The 21459-nt window shown below is 43.8% G+C and overlaps 1 protein-coding gene across 1 annotated transcript in view; it reads left to right on the forward strand.

Annotated features, from left to right (window-relative positions):
* The window catches only part of CALN1 (calneuron 1), a 488598-nt gene that overhangs the window by 453768 nt on the left and 13371 nt on the right, over window positions 1-21459 (forward strand). The window lies entirely within an intron of this gene.

Genomic DNA, 21459 nt, shown 5'->3' on the forward strand with positions numbered 1-21459 from the left:
CTTTGAGGATGAATCTTTCAGGTGTCAAATCCTTTTTTTTTTTTTTAAAGATTTTATTTGTTTATTTGAGAGAGAGAGAGCACGAGAGGGAAGAGGGTCAGAGGGAGAAGCAGACTCCCCGCCGAGCAGGGAGCCCGATGCGGGACTCGATCCCGGGACTCCAGGATCATGACCTGAGCCGAAGGCAGTTGCTTAACCAACTGAGCCACCCAGGCGCCCCTCAGGTGTCAAATTCTTAAGTAAAAGCACTTTCCCTTAAAATCTCAGTGGTATCTCTCTAGTGTCTCCTGGAGTTTAGAGTTGCACAGGACATGTCCAAGAGGGCCTGGTTTTCTTTCTTGGAAGTTAACCTATTCTTTAGGCCTAGATGTTTTGCAGAATTTTTTCTTTATTTTTGCATTTCAAACATGTCATCGAGATATGTCTAAGTGTTGGCATCTTTCAAATTACGTTACCTGATTCATGATAAGCCCTAAAGATCTAGAGAACTAAACTTTTAGGAAATATTTTTGTATTCTTGTATTTTTGGTTATTGCTTCTATTCTATGTCTTCTTGGTTCTTTAGAAATAATGGTTTTCTGTATATCTCTATTCTATGTCCTTTGTATTTATCATCTTCTCTCATATGCTTTTCGTCCCTGAATCCTTCTGTCTGTATGTCAGAGCTAATGATATTTATTTTGCCATCTGATTCACTGAGTCCATTTTCTCTCCTCTAAATCTTGCTCTTTATTGCTTCTGTTGTCATTTCTGCTATGGTGTTATTAGATTTTTAAAACATTACTTCTTATATATTAACTAGTTTCCATCTAATCAACAAATATATGTATATAAAAATACCATGGGGCACACAAAGCAATTTCTGTGTAAAGTTTACTTTTATTTCCCATATTTTTCAAAAGTATGTTTTCTCCAGTTTTCTGAAGTGCTTGGTTCTCCTGCAATTTTTATATCTTGAATTCTTTTTCACACGTTTCAAACTTTGTGTGTTCATTTCCTGCAGGACACCCGGCCTTTGCATAAAGAAAGATAAATAATGGAATAGAATTTGCAATAAACTAGCATGAGCCTCAGTGAACCAGCAACATTTTTGAGTGTGGGGAGAGCCAGGAACATGGGCAGGTGGATTCGGGGAGGTTCAGATATCTCTGTAGGGCTGTTTCTCCATGAAGGGTAAAGCCAGTGAATCTGGGTCAGCTTTTCTTCTCTTGTTTGCTGTTCGACCCGACCTTCGCTCGGACCACATCTAGCTGCATGGACTTTTCCTTTGTGCTGCTTCCTGCTCCCATGGTGTGGTTACCCTTGCTCTTGGAGTTTCCAAGTGTATCAGTTAATGCTGCACAATGATGCTGCGCAAGAAATCACCCCAAAACGCAGTGGCATATAATAAGACGCACTTATAGTGATGTTCATGGGTCTGCCAAGTCAGCCGATCGATGCCGAGGGTCAGCTGGGAGGCTCTGCACCCAGCGCGAGTTGGGTTTCACGTCTGTGCCACTTGTTTCCATCCTGGGCCCAGTTAGCAGAGACTCAAGGAAAGGTTTTTGCATTGAGATGTCATTGGCACAAGAAGGTGGGCCCAACTGCCTCTGCATATGCCACCTTCTCTAACAGCTTATTGTCCAAAACAAGTCACCTGGCCAAGTCCTGCACCACTGAAATATACTCCAGGCATAGTGGAAGTGTGGGGAGTAAGAATTTGCTTTGCAATTATTCACATTATAACACCTAGTTCCTCCCTGGTGTGACAGTCCCCAGTGGCAAGGAGCTTCTAAGGAAATAGCCTTGGTCTACCCCATTGCCGTTCTGATACCCTCACATCCCTAAATCCGGCAGGGTTGGTGTGCTTCCTCCAGAATCCTTCCTCTTGACTCCCTAACTGTCCTGACATGATCTCAGCCTGCCTTTTTAAGTGTCTCTATGGAGCTGCTGATTTTATGGCCTCAGTTATCTTGTTTCTATAAAATGTTTGTTTATCTTTAGCTGATTAAAATTTCTTAGGCAACAAATAAAATTTTAAAAGATGAGGTCGAGATGTATAATTGAATCCGATAAATGTAGCATTGCACAGCTTAGCCATGTGCTCAATTTGTGATCTGAGAGGCCATGCCACCTGCTGTGCGTGTGACCTGGGTATTAAAAGGGAGAGGCTACAGCTTAACCACAGTCTGAGTTTGTCATCTGGTTCCTAAATTGGAGAGTTATACCACTTACCCATGTGCCATCTCTGTGCTCAGGTTACTAAAACAGAGTTGTAATTCCTAACCACATGCCTTAGCTGTGATTTGGTGAGACAAACAGAAGGATGCGTAACTTACCCAAGTGCCATATTAGTGATCTGGTTACTAAACAGGGGACCATACAGCCCAACCAAACGTTGTATTTGTGATCTGTTACTAAAACAGTCCTGCGCCACATTCCCACACACCATGATTGGGTTCCTAAAACAAAGGGCCATATGGCTTAACACAGTCGGCATTTGTGATCTGGTTCATGAACAGAGAGCCATGGGCTTCACCCTGGACTCCTGTCAGGCTGTTTTCCTGGAGGAGGAAGGTCTCTGAACTGCATGGGGTTTCCTCTGGGAACTAAAATTGGGTCAAGGGTATTCTAACTAATTGTGGATTCTAAGGGAAAAATCACCACCTTCATTTCCATTCTCAATCTCAGAACAAAGTACCTTAGTTCTTTTAACTTTCAACCCGATGGGTGCTAATAGTTCTGTAGCCGGGAAGGGACACGTAGCCTTACATTGCTGTTCTTTTCTCTCACTTCTGCATACTTGTTTCTTTTCTGCCCTCCGTTCAGCCGGGACCCATTAAATTTTGGTCTTCTGATTCTTTTTGTTGTTGTTGTTCCTTTTTTCAAGCTTTTACCTAAATTCCAGTTAGTTAGCATACAGTGTAATATGTAGGATTTAGTGATTCATCACGTAGCATGTAACACCCAGTGCTCATCATAACAAGTGCTCTGGATATTTTTTTATTTATTTTTAATTTTTTATTGTTATGTTAATCACCATACATTACATCATTAGTTTTTGATGTAGTGTTCCATGATTCATTGTTTGTGCATAACACCCACTGCTCCACGCAGAACGTGCCCTCTCTAATACCCATCACCAGGCTAACCCATCCCCCCACCCCCCTCCCCTCTAGAACCCTCAGTTTGTTACTCAGAGTCCATCGTCTCTCATGGTTCGTCTCCCCCTCTGACTTACTCCCCTTCATTCTTCCCTTCCTCTATCTTCTTCTTTTTCTTTTTTCTTAACATATGTTGCATTATTTGTTTCAGAGGTACAGATCTGTGATTCAACAGTCTTGCACAATTCACAGCACTCACCATAGCACATACCCTCCCCAATGCCTATCACCCAGCCACCCCATCCCTCCCACCCCCCACCACTCCAGCAACCCTCAGTTTGTTTGTTTCCTGAGATTAAGGATTCCTCATATCAGTGAGGTCATATGATACATGCCTTTCTCTGATTGACTTATTTCACTCAGCGTAACACCCTCCAGTTCCATCCACGTCGTTGCAAATGGCAAGATCTCATTCCTTTTTGATGGCTGCATAATATTCCATTGTGTATATATACCACATCTTCTTTATCCATTCATCTGTCGATGGACATCTTGGCTCTTTCCACAGTTTGGCTATTGTGGGCATTGCTGCTATAAACATCGGGGTGCACGTACCCCTTCGGATCCCTACATTTGTATCTTTGTGGTAAATATCCAGTAGTGCAATTGCTGGATCATAGGGTAGCTCTATTTTCAACTGTTTGAGGAACCTCCATACTGTTTTCCAGAGTGGTTGAAGTGTTCTGGATATTAATCCATCCTCCATCTAGCCCATCCCCCGCCACCTCCCCTCCAGCAACCCTCAGTTTTGTTTTATGTAGTTAAGAGTCTGTTTTCTGGTTTGCCTCTCTCTTTTTCCCCCCTATGCTCATTGGTTTTCTTTCTTAAATTCCACATATGAGTGAAATCATATGGTATTTGCCTTTCTCTGACTGACTTATTTCACTGAGCATAATACACTCTAGCTCCATCCATGTTGTTGCAAATGGCAAGATTTCATTCTTTTTGATGACTAATATTCCATTATACACACACACACACACACACACACACCCATATACACACATACCACACCTGCTTTATCCATTCATCAGTTGGTGGACATTTGGGGTCTTTCCATAATTTGGCTATTGTTGGTAATGCTGCTATAAACATCAGGGTGCATGTACCCCCTTCAAATCAGTTTTCTTGTGTTCTTTAAGTAAATACCCAGTGGCAACAATTGCTGGATCGTAGAGTAGCTCTTTTTTTTTTTTTTTTAACTTTTTGAGGATGCTCCATACTGTTTTCCAGAATGGCTGCACCAGTTTGCATTCTCACCAATCATATAAGAGGGTTCCCCTTTCTCCACATCCTCGCCAATACCTGTTGTTTCCTGAGTTATTAATTTTAGCCATTTTGACCAGTATGAGGTGATATCTCGTTGTAGTTTTGACTTGTATTTCCCTGATGATGAGTGATGTTGAGCATCTTTTCATGTGTCTGTTGGCCATCTGTATGTCTTCTTTGGAAAAGCGTCTATCCATGTCTTCTGCCCATTTTTTAACAGGATTGCTTTTTGGGTGTTGAGTTTGATAAATTCTTTATAGATTTTAGATGCTAACCCTTTTCAGCTACGTCATTTGCAAATATCCTCTCCCACTCTGAAGGTTAGCTTTTAGTATTGTTGTTTCCTTTGCTGTGTAGAAGATTTTTATCTTGATGAAGTCCCAGTAGCTTATTTTTGCTTTCATTTCCCTTGCCTCAGGAGACATATCTAATAAGAAGTCACCATGGCCAGTGTCAAAGAGGTTACTGCTTGTGTTCTCCTCTAGGATTTTGACGGTTTCCTATCTCACATTTAGGTCTTTCATCCATTTTGAATTTCTTTTTGTGTACAGTGTAAGAAAGTGGTCCAGGTTCATACTTCTGCATGTGGCTGTCCAGTTTTCCCAACACCATTTGTTGAAGAGACTGTCTTTTTTCCATTGGATATTCTGTCCAGCTTTGTTGAAGATTAATTAGACCATATAGTTGTGGGTCCATCTTTGGGTTTTCTATTCTGTTCCATTGATCTCTGTGTGTTTTAGGGAGGTCTTTTTGATTCTTTATCCTGTATCTGGTCACGTTTTCTTCATCCATTGGGCATCCCGTATTTTCCATTCTTTAACTGTGATGATTATCCCTGGTTTTTATTCAATGCATCCTCTTGCTTTAACTTCCATTATGGCCCATTTTTTGAGTATTTCCATTTGCCATGCTTCTCTTTGTGCATGGGGACTTTCCTCAACGCACTGGCTGTCTTACCCATTTCTTAAGACAACATGTGCTCATTCTTCCATTCCACCAATACTAAGCTAGGGCTAACTTTTGCTGGGTGCTGTAGAAATAAAACCACCAACAGGCTACATCTCTATCCTCAAGTATCTTCTGGTCTATTGGACAAAACAGAAATGCCAGCAGGCAATTTTCATACACCGTCGTAGGTGTGATGACAAAGTTGGGTATGAAATAACAGGGATCACATGTGAGGGGAAGCACATTCAACCTCAGAGGACTCAAGAAAGCTTACCATAAGAGTGTCAGAGAAGGTAAGACCTGAAGGAGGAATTTGTTTAGAGGAGGACACAGGCCAGAGCATGGTGTTCCAGATACAGCAGCCTCTGGGTGCTCAGGAGGGTCAGTACGTTGAAGATTCTGATGTAGGGGTAGGATGAGGCAGGATATGATGGCAAAGCCAGATCACAGAAGTATATAAGAAGCTGTGTTGAAGAACTTAGATCAATGATGAAAGAGCAAGAGAGTCATCGGAGGGTTTACATCAGGTCACCTTGGCTTCTGGGACCTTGTTTCACAAGGAGTGCCTTGTACCCAGAAAGGTCCCAGTCCTTGCAGACAGGATCAAAGTAAAGCCAAACCTCATCCATTGTTCCAGCTGAGCAGAACTACATTTACAGGTGGTTGCTGCCTGACTCTTCTCCCCCCAACTCCCAGCCCATCAGACATGGCTTTCCTCTCTGATCTGAAGATAGTCACTAAGAATTACTTGTCTGGGGTCATGGGCGTGGTAAAAGGAACGATCTAGAATGAGATAAGTAACGCAATGACATCTCATCCTATCGCTTTGCTGAATGCCAGATGGAAGCTGTCAAGAGAATCCTAAAAGCCTAAATGACAGTCTTTAAATGAGAAAAAAAAGCAGGTATGCTGTAGCCACGAGGAGCTTAAATTTCCCTGCTCTCAGACAGAATTATGTGTCGGCCGACTTCAGCTTCCAGCCTAGATCAGAGATGGATTCTATGAGCCTAAATACAGAGATGAAATTGGATAGCACATCATTAATAGGCCTATCAAAATGGTGTCTTATATTTGTATTACCTTGCATTTTTCATTAAAAAGATTGAACATTCTTATTTTATTTGATACTCCCCAAATCTCTATGGGGTGGCTTCTTACAATTATTGTTATTATTACCTCATTATTACTATTCTGATCATTTTATTATTAGTATTATTGTTATCTATTAAATGGATAGAGAAACACATTCCAAGCTATTAAGTGACCTGCCTAAGGACACTCAGCTAGTGAGTGGCAGACTCCATCTTCCATTATAATTCTGTTAGTCCCTGCATGGAGGACATTTCTATCAACCCCTTTCTGCATTTTTTTGCAGAACTCAGCTGATTAATCTCATTTTCCGGAACTGCCACAGTAGCCAACTAAGGGGTGGTAAATAGACTCTGGACTGGGAATCAGTTGAGTCTTACCTGTGTGATATGTGACCAGGTGACATCGGATACACTTAACTTTTCTTGCCACAACAAAACCGAGGTGCAGGCCAGCAAAATGCATAAAGTACAAGGAGTGCGCATTTTAGAATAAAAGGAGTGTTATCCACAGAACAACCCTATGGTATAAATAACACTGTATGTTTCATAGGGGAAAACTAAGGAACAGAGAAGTTTAGAAACTTTGACTGGGTCACACAGCCACTACATGACAGTGTCTGGAGGGAAACCAAGGTCATGGGACTTTTCTCAGTGTATTCCTGCTGAGGATTCACACACACACACACACACACACACACACACTGGTTTTTCATTATGCCTTCACCTTCAGTCAGATGCTTCATACATGCTCACCTTAACACCTAGTTCACATTAATAACACAAACCACTTGGAGCCTCACCACATCCCTTTAGATGTGCAAAAGGGAATTGTGTATGTTTTTATTCTCAAGACTTGCTATGAGGACACAGACATTTTTCCTAGGCCTCCTGCTTGTTTCTGATTGTCCCACTTCATCATCCACAGATACTGCAGATTTCAGACATCTCCCAGGGGTTGCGTAGAGTGGGCTCCCTGTGGGGACCCATCACCTGGGTCTCATGGGAACCCGCTGTTTGGGAGAGTGTTCACAATTTAGCCTCGGCCCCCAAACTGGACGGTCCAGTAACTGGGCCACCCCCGCTTGACAAACCACAGCATCCTCTGTGTCCAAACTCTCGAAGATGAGTTCTTCCCACACCTGAAGTGAGCTCTTAGCAAAATACCTTTATTTTATCAACAAAACCCAAACATAAACCTTTTTATTGCTGTGCTAACAAATTACCACAAACTGTGGCTTAAAGCAGCATAAATGTATTCCCTTAGCGTTCTGGAGATGAGAAGTCTGAAATCAGTTTCACTGGGCTAAAATTAAGGTGTCCACAGGGCTGTGTTCTTCCTGGCGGCTCTGGGGGGACATTGTTTGTCTTTTCTAGCTTCTGATGACTGCCTGTCTTCCCGGCATGTGGCCCTTCCTGTATCTCTAAGGCATTGTTACTTCATCATATTACCTTGTCCTCATGCATCCAACCTCCCTCGGCCTCCATCTTATCAGGACCGTTGTGATTACATTTTGGGCCCCCCCAGAGAATCCAGGATAACCTGCCCATCTCAGGCTCCTTAACTTGGTCACATCTGCAAAGTCCCTTTGACCACAAAAGGGAACTGATCTGCAAGCCCTGGGATCAGGATGTAGATATCGTTGGGGCTGTGATTCAGCCCTTCCACAGAACCCACTTCTAGGAGGGCTGGAAACTCTGTGCTCTGGAGTCCTCACAGCTTCTCACTCCAGTGGGACAGGTCAAGCCAGTGGAATGGTACTGAGATGAGTGAATTGCTACTCAGTCTAAGGCTCCAATCACCGTGGCAGTTGAGAGTGGGAGCAGAGAGCTTTTAATGTCCTCTGCTCTGAGCTGCACTCGGATACCATATCTTTAATCTTACCCTAGGGAAGGCACTGCAACGCAGCAATGATGTCCATTTTGAAAGGAGAAAGGTTTTCCTGATTCTTACCGTGAAATGTATTACTTACAGAACAGTGTGCCCTCGCCCCCTGCCCTCCAGCCCCTGCAGCCCAAACCCCAAGCACGTGCCTGCCTCAGGGCCTTGGTACTAGCCATTCCCTATACCTGGAGTTTGCGCCCTGCAAAGAGGCACAGCAGCCACCTTCACCCCCTCTATGTCTCTGCCCAAATGGCACCATCTCACGGGGACCTCCCTGATGTCCTCATTTAGAAGTGAACAACCACCACCGCCTCCACCCTCCCCCTGCCAAGAACACCCCAGCCTCCTTCTGGCTTCACTGGACCCACGACACACCTCACCATCTGACATTCTGGTCACTTCTTTCTCTCCATGCTTTTGGTCTATCTCAATTATACTCCGTGAGGACAGGGAATTTTCTCTGTCCCATTCCCTGATGTATCCCCAGGGACTAGAACAATGCCTACCACTTAGTAGGTTCTCAATATACATTTGTTGAATAAGTGAGAAAAAAAAAAGCATACAGAGAAAATAAATATCCCGGCCGTAGTCAGAGTCTGAGGTTGACCCGTGTCTGTCCCCTGTCACAGGGGAACCTGGCCGGCACCGTTTTAACAGCCACACTGGGGAGAGCGAGGTGCACACCACAAATCCAAGTTCAGATTAAAAGAGCAGAGTGTGAGGCCCTGGCAGAGGAGAACAGAAGGCATGTGCTAAATCCGAACTCCTAAATCTCACTCCCTTGCTCCTTATCTTTGGCTACATTACTTAACCTCTCTGCGCTCCAACAGCTTCATCTGTGAAATGGGCATGAGGTAGCCTGCCCTTCCTCGGGGCAGTAACCCACATGAGGCTCCAGTGAGGCCAGGTCTGCCATGCACCTGTCACAGAGGAAGCTTACCCTCCATCTAGCCTCTCCTACCTGCTCCCAGACAGTCAAACTGGAAACTAGGCACTGGACATCCGAACAGTCCAGTCCTACTGGGTGTCTTGTCTCAGATTTGCAGCCAGAGGACCTAGCAATGGGCACAGATCCTAAGTGAGTTCTATTTACAGATCTTCACCTAGGAAGGCAGAGCCAGTTAAAATGCAACCCCTTCTGACCCATACAGCAGTGAAACACATCTACTGTGGAGCCTGGGTTCTGTGAACAGAAGCCACACGGAGTCAAAGTGGCTGTGGACTCTGGCCACACCGTGTCAGGATGTGCATCAGGACCGGCGTTTCCTCCAGGGCCGGGAGACTAGCTCATCTGCTCACAGCACTGCTGTGGCTGGTCTCTGTTCAGGGCCATGCTGTATAAGCAATACGGACCTGGCACCATACCTTCTTTGGCAGGCTGAGCCGCCACACGTGGGAGCCCAGGACAAATGAGGGCGAAGGCAGGGACAACCAATACACATCGTGCTTCGTTGAGTGCTGGGTGGGCAGTGGGAAATGGGCCACTTCAGTGTCCCCTCTAAGCTGCCCCGTGGGAGATGGCCTTTGAGGAGGAGCAAAAGGAGAAGCACCCACCGGGAGAAGCTGGAGCCGGGTCCGAGCTCCTCCAGGAGCAGGGACGGGGGAGGGACCCCTGCCATCGTGCTAGCCGGGGCAGGTCAGGGCAGCTCCTTGCTTGCATTCGGAATGGTGAGTCTTTTCCACAGGGCAAAGCTTTTTCCATGTCAGCCGTCGATTCTGAGCCATGTGTCTGCCCCATAGGTCTGGCAGTTAGTAGAAACTTTCTTCTGGAATGTGGCAGCAAATAGGTACTCCATCTCAGTTCTGGTGGGATGATGGGTCTTCATGTTTTTCTGCGTCACCACTGTGTTCCAGGGGGTGTCTTCAGGGGGGCTGAGCCGTGTGTTACGACCCATTCCCCGTGCTGACCTGAACTGATTCCTTGTGGGACTAGAGAACACGGTACACTCCTTCCCTCTGTCCTCATGCCCCCCACATCAGGAGCGGGGAACCCGCACGAGTCAGACGGATCCCGTCACAGCCTGACCCCCGCTCTTGCTTTCCAGGGCCTCCAGCCACCTCCCATTCCTGTGCCCAGCCTGCTCGTCTTGTCCAGGACCCAGATGTGTCCGCCCCTTTGCTCACAGTCCTTACGTTCCAGTCTCCCTGTTCAGTTCTCCATGTGGGAAAATCTTGGAGCCCAGAAGGACTCGGGATGTCTCCCTGGTTACACTGGTGTCTCCTGTAACTTCACCTCAGGACACCACAGGCTGACGGCAAGACGCACCGTTTCGGGGGGAGGTCTGCTTATTAGACCGGAGAAGCTGTGTTGTCCATGGTGTGGGAATGAACGGGAAGGCACAGGCAGGAAACTCTGCAGGTCTAATGACCTTGTGTGGACTTGCCACATCGGTGCTCGGGTCACACTTAGACAATGCAGCAGCTCTATCCCACTGATTCACGTAGCTCTCTCTTGGTAAGATGATGCCTTTTGCAGATGGGTAGAGAAAAGAATGGTAGTGGGCAATGTTCCAGAGAGTATTTGGCCCATTCTTCTCTCCAGAGGAGAAGGAACTGTGTCATCCAGTTAATCTCACACCTTCTATGATGAATGAGTTTGGATCCACGTAAAATCTGGTCAGGGAACCCCAGGCCCCCAGGCTTGCCGTCTCCCTACAGAGCAGAGCGCCCAGCAGAGAGCAGAGGGCTCTGTCCTTCCAGCAGCCAGGTATTTCATCTTATCAAGAATTCAGGACTTCACTGAAGACTCGGGTACCCCTGAGGTTCCTCTCACAGCAGGAAAATACATTCAATTACCCTGCTCATGCACCTTGCAATGAGAAGAGAAGCTGAACATGGGAAGTCCCATTGCACAGGGGCTTTTCCTGGTCTTCTGTCGGATTTTGGGTTTAGGGACCTTGAGCGGGGAGAGAAGGCACGTGAGAAAGACTCTGCTTGGAACAAACAGAGGATTCACATTTATTCATTCAACAAACATCTGTCCTGCATCGGGCTGGGGCCAGGCTCTGTGACAGGACTGACTGTAGACACTGTGTAAGGCACAGTGCCTTCAGAGTGCCCGGCATCTATTGGCAGAGACCCATGAACAGACAAAGAACTCCCAGTGGGAAGAGCAGTGATAAGGGGTTCCGGGAAGCCTGAGGCACCGATGGGTCCCACCAACTCCTCTGTTTACGCAGCTGTTTAGAGACCATGATTCCCAGCATTCAATGATGTGGAGAGCAGAGCGTGAAGGACTGGCATGTTCGTTCCATCACCATGGTAGACAGCCACATGGGGGCAGCATGCCCTGGGTCTCCCTTCTGTACTAGAACTTCATGTATCTTTGTACAAACTTGCCTGAGCATGGGAATCCCCTGCAGCTTTGTTGCTAGATTGCTAGGTCCCACCCCCCAGAATCTCTGATTCAGTAGGGCCTGGGGTGGGGTGGGGGAGGGGTTGGGGAAACTGCATTTCTGACCAGTTTCCAGGTGCAGCTGGTGCTGCTGGGCCAGGAAACACACTTTAGAACCTCGGTGTTAGGCTAAAGGAGGATGGGCAACAATCTTCCCACCTTGAAAGAACCATGCTTCCTGAGCAAGAGAGAATCCGCATCCACAAAGTGGCACTTGAAGAATGGCCCCAGGAATTGCAGATGGAGCTTGGGGATACCCACAGCTCCTGATGTTCAGCACGGATCCCACCAGGCAGTGAGGGGCCAAGACATCCCACCTGGTCTCTTCTGCAAGTCCTGCATGTTCTCATTCCCTTACAGGTACCCAGAACCAAGAGCAGCTGTAACATCGGATTAATTACAATGGAGCAGCCCTAAGGAAAAGGATACAGAGGAGGATCATGCCTCTGAAAAGTGCATCAGGGAAAAATTATAGAAGATGCCTGCCTGATGTTCTTTAATATTTTAATCTTTAAAAGCAATGCAAGACATTTTGGATCAATTTTTTTTTTTTTAAACAACCATAACACTCTGGGCACAAAGGAAATGGACTAAAAGGGTGAGCGTGGAAGGAATCAAACAACACTGCGGAATTAAAGCCGTCACTGGACAGAGTAGGAGCAAAATTAACCATGGAAGAAAAATCAATGATGTGGAATACAAAGCAAAGAGATGAAAGCGATCAGAGAAAAGGTGGGAAATATGGAAACAATGGGTAGAGATTTTAGAATCATGTGTGTTCCAGAGGAAGGGACCTATTCGATGGAACAGGTTGTTCAGAAACAATCAAACGGTTGTCCAGAAACAGCAGGAAGCTGAAGATGACACTGGTGTAACAATTAAAAGCCCCCCTCACAAAGCTCCAGCTGAGATCACTGTAAAAACATATAACTTAACACAGCACGGAAAACATTTTTAAAATTTCATGGGTAATGCAATATTCCTACCGGGGTCCAGGAAGAAAAAAAGAAATGATCAGCCAACTAAAAATTTAGACCATCACCTGACCTCTTTGCTCTTCCCCCACATTAAGCAATAGAGGATCCAGAGAAGTTTCAACAGAGCCTTGAGGGGAAGATTTGTGTGATTCTAGAATTTTATACCAAGCTAAGTCTTCTGTCATAGGAGATGGTGGGACCAAAGCATTTTCAGATTATAAGAACTCAGAAAATGTAGTGTTCGCAAATGCTTCATTATCAAAGTATTTTTAAAAGTTCTCTTAGCAGATATTTGGATGAAAATCAGGGATGGGACAGTCACAGAAAAATGGAAATGAGCATTGAAATCAATTAAATACAATGAAGTGGCAGTAGCTGTTAGAAATTTTGTTGTAAAATTAAATGCAGAAGCCAAATACTATTCTAGAAAAAATGCACATGGTAGGCAATGTGTCATAATAAATCTCCAATTAAACTTACCAAGACTGTAAAGTGTTGGATAAGAGGTCGGAAATAAAGGTATTATAAACTTTCTTATCATTTGCAAGGAAAGATAAGAAAATGCAATTTAATTTTTTGAATTTAATAACAGAAGAAATTATGGCTTAAGTAATGCACTTGATAAATGGAAAGATATCCACCAGTATAATCAAAACTAGGACAAAGGTAGGTTTGGGGTTTTATTTTTTATTTTTTGCAAAAGACAAAAGGCAAGGAAACCTTAGGGAAAGCTGAAGTCTAGAAAGTAGAGGATGAAATAAGAAAAGTACAGCCAAATATGTTTATAAAATATAAAAATCTAATTAGCCTCCACCGTTGGGAGGCAAAGAATCTCCAGTTAGATTTTTTTTTTAAATCCAACTCTCTTCTCTTTATAAGAGACAAGAGACATTCTCTTTAGAAGACACATGCCTTTTTATTTTTTTTTAAAGATTTTATCTATTTATCTGACAGAGACACAGCGAGAGAAGGAACACAAGAAGAGGGAGTGGGAGAGGGAGAAGCAGGCTTCCCGTCCCGCCGAGCAGGGAGCCCGATGTGGGGCTCGACCCTGGGACCATGACCTGAGCCGCAGGCAGACGCTTAACGACTGAGCCACTCAGGTGCCCCGACACGTGCCTTTTTAAAGAGACATGTATTTGGGGCACCTGGGTGGCTCAGTTGGTTAAAGTATCCAACTCTTGATTTCCGCTCAGGTCATGATCTCAGGGTCCTGGGATCAAGCCCCCCACCGGGCTCCATGCTGGGCACGGAGCCTGCCTAAGATTCTCTCTTGCCCTCTCCCTCTGCCCCTTCCCCTCCCTCTCTAAAAGAATTTAACAATAAAATAAAAATAAAGAGACACGTATTTAATATAACCCAGAAAGTTTAAGAACCAAAGGGGAGACAAAGATTTAGCAGAAAACCCATTCAAAAAGAAAACAAGCAGAGCCATGTTGATGTAAAAACAGATTTTTTTTTTCAAATAGAAGGCACTTAAATTTTTTAAAAATTATTTTGGATTATATATGCCCGATAAATTCAGTATCATTTGACGGCACGGCTGATCTGAAAAATAATTTGATGTATCTTAAAACTTTAGGCTCCTAGGTTTTTGTTTTGTTTTTAAATTTTTATTTACTTTTAATTCCAGTATAATTATATATATAGTTATATACATATATTCCAGTGTAATTATAACACACGGTGTTATATATAGTTCCAGGTGTACAACATAGTGATTCAACAATTCTGTACATTAGTTGGTGCTCATCATGATAAGTGTACTCTTTAATCCCCTTCACCCAGTTCGCCCATCTCCCCACCTTCCTCCCCTCTCGTAACCACTCTATTTAAGAGTCGGGTTTTTTTATTGGTCTCTTTTTGGCACTTGAATATTTTTTTAATGACTGATTGTGTATATTGATAAAAGGTATACTACAGCCCTGTACCCATTTCCCATGTGTGGGGTTTTTTCCCCCACACTACCAAGCAATTCTCCAACATCAGCTGGGTGTGCTACAGTTCAACTCAATTCTGACCTGATCTATCTGGAAATGACATCAGATTCCGGAAGTTGAGGGCTCAACCCACAAGACTGCCCTCCACTTCAGTTGCCAGCTGCAAGTCCAGATTGTTACCCGTACTTCTGACTGGCTGCCTATAAGTCAAAGGTTCCCGGGACACCCTCCTTTGGGTTCCATTAATTTGCTAGAGTGGCTCTCACAACTCAGGAAACCAGTTTACTCACTAGATAACTGGTTTATTGCAAAGGTTATTAAAGGATACAAATGAATGGCCAGATAAAGAGATACATAGGGTGAGATGGCAAACAAAGGAGCTTCTGTCCTCATGGAGTTTGGGGCACATGGAAGTGTCCTGGCTCACTAACCTAGAAGCTCTCTAAATCCCCTCCCTTTGGGTTTTTATGGAGGCTTCATAACATAGGCACAGTTGATTAAAACTTTGGCCGTTGCTGACTGAGTCAACCTCCAGCCCCTCACTCCTCCCTGGAAATCAGGGGGTGGGACTGAAAGGTACAACCCTCTGTAGATGATTGATTCCCCTGGCAACCGGCTCTTCATCTTACAGGGATTTCCAAAAGTTGCCTCAGTAACATAAACTCAGTTGGGGTTGAAAGGGGCTCGTGAATAACAAGACACCCATTTGTGGCTCGGAAGCGGTTGCGGGAACGGAGGACAAGAGATGAAATATCGTAACCAAAGATGCTCCCATTGCTCTTTTTTTTTTTTAATTTTTTTATTGTTATGTTGCTCCCATTGCTCTTATCAATTCCAAGAGTTTTGGGAGCTGTGAGCCAGGAACGATAAATGGAAGACCAAAATATACATTTATTATAAATCACAGTATCACATACACCCATTTTGTAATGGAGGCTGTAAGCTGTTTATCTTGATGTTCTCCCAATGCCTTTCCTGGGCTTTCTCATACTCCATACCCTTTTCCTTTCTGATGACTTTTATTATCACCTGTATGCAAATGACTTCCAAAGCCGTATCATCAGCTCATATCTAGACATCCCCCTGGGTTTTCTGTTGGGCTGTCCCTCAGGAACCTCCAGTGCACACATCCAGAATTCACCTGGTCACCTTTCTCTCTGGCCTGTTCTTTCCCTGTTCCCATCCAGCTGAACAGAAAGCACGGGCGTCATCCTGATTGGCTCATTCTCCTTCACGCTCTGCACACAATGAATCATTAAGTCTTGCCAATCACGCTCTTACGTGGCTCTCTTACGTGGTTCTTCATTCTCTCTGTCACCATAGCCCACTGTTAAAAAATGATTGAAGAAGACAATTTAGGTGATGATGGCAAACTCACACTTCGTGAAGCAGACAGTTTGCATTCTGGGACGGAAGACAGGAAGCTTTTATAGGATAATGCATAACGAACAAGGAAGAGAAAAATTGGAAATATCTGATTGGCTGGGGACACACACAGTCAGCCCTGTTTGGGGTGAGAAGGCCCCGCACTGGCTTGGTGTGGGGGAACTGACTGACTGGATGCACTGCACTTCTCAAGAGGAACATCTACAAGGACGCAAAATTTATCTAAGTTCTGGTTTGCTGATACGGCATCTCAGGCGGGAGTGGCTTCCTCCTGGACCTGGAACGTTAGGTCAACACCACCAAGGTTTCTAAACCTATTGCCTCAATAGCCTCCTATCTGGTTATCTTGCCCCTTATACACCAAGGATAATTTTTCTCAAGCTCAAACTCAATGAAGCAATTTCTCCAGTGAAAATCCTTCAAGGGCACCCCATTCTACCTAAAAGATAAGACAAAGCTCCATTCCTCAAAAAAATTAAATCTAGCATTACCATATGACTCAGCAACTCCACTGCTGGGTGGTATATACCCAAGAAAGCTGAGAGCAGGGACATGATCAGGTATTTGCACCCCGAGGTTCATAGCAGCATTATTCACAGTAGCCACACGGTGGAGGCAACACGGATGAACCTAAGTGAAATTAGCCAGTCACAAAAGGACAAACACTGTATGATGTCACTTACATGATGTATCAGATTCATGTTAGACTGTCTACAGGAAGTAGAATGGTGGTTGCCAGGGGCTGGGGGGAGCAGAAACGGGAATGGGGAGAGTAGTGTTGAATGGATGTGGAGTTTCAGTTTAGGAAGATCAAAGAAGTTCTGGAGATGGATGGTGGTGATGGTTACCACAACACTGGGAATGTCCTTCTTGTCACAGAATGTATGCTTTTACTGACTAGCACCCTCCCCATGGCCCTCCCCTTACCCCCACCACGTTCTGCTGCTCCCAGTTCTGTCCTCCAGGAAGCCCTCTACAACGGGCTGCCTTCCCCAGGGGTTCCCAAGCCATCCTGTGCTTTCCCTGTCATGGCTCGTAACACACTGAATTAAAATCACTGATTGGCTTGTCTTTGGAGAGCAAGATTCATGTCTTGCTCACCTTTGCATCTCCATCAGTGTCTGGCATGGAGTCAGCCTCCATAACTCTTTACTGAATTAAGAAATTTTGCACTAAGGAATAGCCTCATTTAAGAAATATTAGGGCTGTAAGATACAGTTCTCTTCATAGATTTTAATATGTTATCCATGGTCTTTGACAAATCAAGTAGTCCCCAGAAAATAAGGTTATAGGAAACAGCAGATTATAAATGTAAGGCTACATAATATAATTAATGAAGATAAATATGTTTGTGTAGTTGACCCTGCAGAGATATCATAATGGAAAACTCCTTCTGTTTCTAGAAACTAACAGATGTACAGGCTGCATTCTTTAACCATGATCCACTACAAACAGAATAAAACAACAAAAACCAAATCTAGAAGAAAGAAAAACAAGTACGATTATAAATACAAAATGGGATATCAGAAGTACTGAGAGAAATTTAAAACTGTGGTACTAATGCGTGTGGCTACATACTAATCTTTTGGCTGGTTTTCTGAAAAAAATACATAATTCCAAAATTGACTCAAGAAAAATTAAAAAGCTATGGGACTGATAATGTAAGGAATACTTGTTGGCACTGTGTCCATAGTATTTGACAGTGACGTCTTTCAAACTTATAAAAGAGATCTATTCTGACAATATAGAAAACTTGGAATCCTACTTAATTAATTTTGTTAAATATTGTATCCTGTTATTAAAAGATGACCCAGATGGCTGAATAGAAGGAAAATGGAGATTTCTGGAATCTGTATCTTGTCTTCGCTTTGTCAGACTCTGGCTGATTCTTTTCACCTCATTTCTGATTTTCAGTGAATTCTCAGCTGGTTAGGGTTTCTCCAAGTCCTCCAGCCCTTCAACTGGTCTTCCAGGAAATGCTTACTCATTTTCTCAGAGTCTCTTTGATTTTGTCACTCTTTGTCTCTCTGATTGTGGCACATTGGGTGGGAGGGTGTCCGAATTTTCTCATCTGTGACGTCCATCACCCTCACCCTGCATTTTGCCAGCCTTTTCCCAGCACCCAGGCTAACAACCACATGTTCCCCTATCAGACTTAAGGGGCAATAAGACTGCAGGTCAACCCTGTGTGTTTCATAATTCACTCTATAGTCAATAAACTACGATGCAGAAAACAAATCCACTTCATACACCCATTTCGCTTCTTCTTACTTATATAAATGGCTTTGAATTTGAGTCATTTAGATTTCCAGCAAATTTCAGTGACCTCGTTTCATTTGTTAGAATAAGGGCATATTTAAAGCAAGGTAAGGTTTGCTTACAAAGAAAGCAGAGAAAGAAAAATGTCTAGAACTTTCTTTCACTTCGATCCAGACTAACTTAAAATATTATTCTGTATTCACTCTTGGCTGAGTTATACTGCAGAAATCCCAAAGTCTTCGTGGCCAACATAAGGGTTTATTTCTCTTAAGTCACAAGCCCTTTATGAGTTAGCCCCACGTTGTATTTATTCCAGGGACCAGAACGAAGGAGCAGCCCCTATTTGGTGTAGGTGTTTTTGTGATAGAAGGGAAAAAGAAATGGCAGAACACAAGATGGCTTTGAGACTTCTCTTTGGACATCCATCACTTTCATGTATGACTTTCCCTGGCATTTAATTGGCCAAAGCCTGACATCAGTGGGCAGGGAAATAGAATCCTCTCACACGTTGGGGAAAGAAATAGTTGGACATAATAAAACCTATTACAGCCCATACTTTTGCACCCCAATATTCATTTTCCTCCCTTCAGCCACAAAATATACTCCTCCCTCCCCAAGGGAAACACCCGAAAGTCCCATCCAATTATAACATATAAGACTCAAGATCTAGAATCTCATGATATACATTGAATCTGGGTGTGGCTCCTCCTGATTGGAGACTATATAACTAAAAAGAAAAAAAAAATCCCCCCACTCCCGCCACCACACTCAACATAGAAAGGCAGAACAGACTCAGGCTAACTACCCCAAACAATCCTATCCAGAAAGGAAAAAAAAAAAAAATGGAAGACAGATAGCAATCAAAAGGTGCTTGGAGAAGTTCTAAACTCTTGTTGAACAGACCTTGGAGTGAGGAATATTCCTTGATTAGACCCTAGTTCTGCTTCCTGGAAACTGCTCTTGAGTTCACTGCATGATTTCAATCAAGCATGGTTCCCAGCTTTGCCGTCTGGGAGATCCATCCCTTTGCACTAGTCAACTAGTACTCATCTGATGAGAGCATTAGAGAATATGCCTTGCTTGGGGCCTTATTGTAGCTTATTCTCCTAATGGCTTGTGCCCATAAAAGGTTGGGAGCCCAAAGATCTTTTTAAGTTTTGAGCAGTTGTAGAGTCTTTTAATTCCAGGCTGTTGGCACTTGCCCAGTAGAGCTCTCTCAAAACCTTAGTCATTTTTTTTTAATCTGTTTGATTTCAATTGTTTTCTGCTAATAGCCACATCCACAATTATTTTCAGACATAACTCTCTCTAAACTTAATAACCAGCTTCCTCGGAGAGTCACTTAACATATTCAGAGGTTTTAATAAGGAATGCTTAGATTTGTTTTGTCATTTATAGCATTTCTCAATTTTATCTCTTCCTAGTTGAAAACGAAAAACAATTGCTTCTTTCCATTCTGTAAGACCAGGAATTTCTGAGTCGTCTCTATTCCTGGCTTGCAAACCAACCAATTCTTTCCTGAACATATCTCTCTTTTCCCCCTTTTTAAAAAAATTACGATAAAATTCACATATAACATTACATTAGCTTCATATGTATAAGATAGTGATTCAATATTTATATATATTGCAAAATGATCATCACAATAAACTGAATTAACATCCATGCCCACACACCATTACGCACTGTTTTCCTTGTAATGAGAACTTTTAATGAGAAACCTACTCTTTTGGTTTCAAATATGTAACACAGTGTTATTAACTCTGGTCACAATCCTGTACATTGTATCTCCATGACTTATTTATTTCATACCTGAAAGTGTGTACCTTTAACCCCCTGCACCCATTTCACCCACCGCCCACCCCCAAATCTGGAAACCAGCAGTCTGGTCTCCGTATCTATGAGTTCAGGGGTTTTTTGTTTGTTTCGTTGGTTGGTTTTAGATTCCATATATAAGTGAAATCATACAATATTTGTCTTTTTCTGTATAATTTCTTTCACTCTGAGCTCACCTCTTTCTTGCGGGACCCTGTCAGATACAACCAGTTGCAACCATGCTGTTCCCCAAACTTCTTACCTAAAGCCACAGACTCATTCGACATATATCTGTCCTTCAAGTCCTCACAGGCAATGACTTACCAAAAGTTGTGTTTCTGCATAACATACATGGGTCTTTATCCTTCCAGCCTCCAATAACATTTTTCTCATTTCCCACCACTCGGCCCTGGAACATCGTATTTTAGAAAGTTTGTTAGGGTAGCCTCTCACTTCCGTGTATTAATTTTTGTGTTATTGACTTAAACCAACTGAGCAAACAAGCCCAGAATCTTTATGGCTGATCACAACAGAGGGCATTTCTTACCCACATTACTTTTCCTTTGTGGGGTATCTGCAGGTCTTCTCCACTGTATCCTTGTTCTGGGGCCCAGACAGAAGGAGTAGCCCCCACGTGGGACATGCTGTTCGCATGGCGGAGGGGAAAGAGCACATGATCGAACCGCAGAATGACTCTTAAAGCTTTTCACTGGATGTGGCATATGTGACTTCTACTCACATTTCATTGGCCAAGGAAGTGATAGAACCAAACCTGACAGAAATGGAGTGGGAGAGTATAATCCTCTCCCTAGGACAGGAGGAACATACCTGGGGAAGCTACACTTGCCCTTCAGCTTCTCTTCCTCATAAACATGGCTTTGAACTTGCCTTTTATCTTGTTAGAACAAGGTACATCTTTATTTTTAAGATTTATCTATTTATTTTACAGAGAGTGGGGGAGGAGGGGCAGAGGGAGAGAGAGAAGCAGACCCCATACTGAGCACTGAGCCCAATGCGGGGCTCGATCTCACAACCCTGAAATCATGAGCTGAGCCGAAACCAAGAGTCACACGCTCAACTGACTGAGCCACCCAGGCGCCCCAAACAAGGTACATATTTAAAGCAAGATGGGAATGGCTCCTTGGGAGCTGTATCATCTTTAGAGACATGTGCATTGTCTGAAGGGCAACACAACTCCAAAGTCCGTGAGGTGTGCAGGGTGTGCGGAGGTGACAGCAGATGGCTGGGTGAGTAGGAAGCCAAACTAGCAGGTGGCGTCTTTTTCTCCAGGACTCTCAGTTGAGGGGGATATGTTGCGCTCGCTGTATTCCCACTAAGTCCCCTGCAAGTTCTCG

Source organism: Eumetopias jubatus, unplaced genomic scaffold, assembly GCF_037043125.1.
Source record: "Eumetopias jubatus isolate StellerSeaLion01/CBP00866 unplaced genomic scaffold, mEumJub1_p1.0 scaffold_12, whole genome shotgun sequence".
NCBI classification, from domain to species: Eukaryota; Metazoa; Chordata; class Mammalia; order Carnivora; family Otariidae; genus Eumetopias; species Eumetopias jubatus.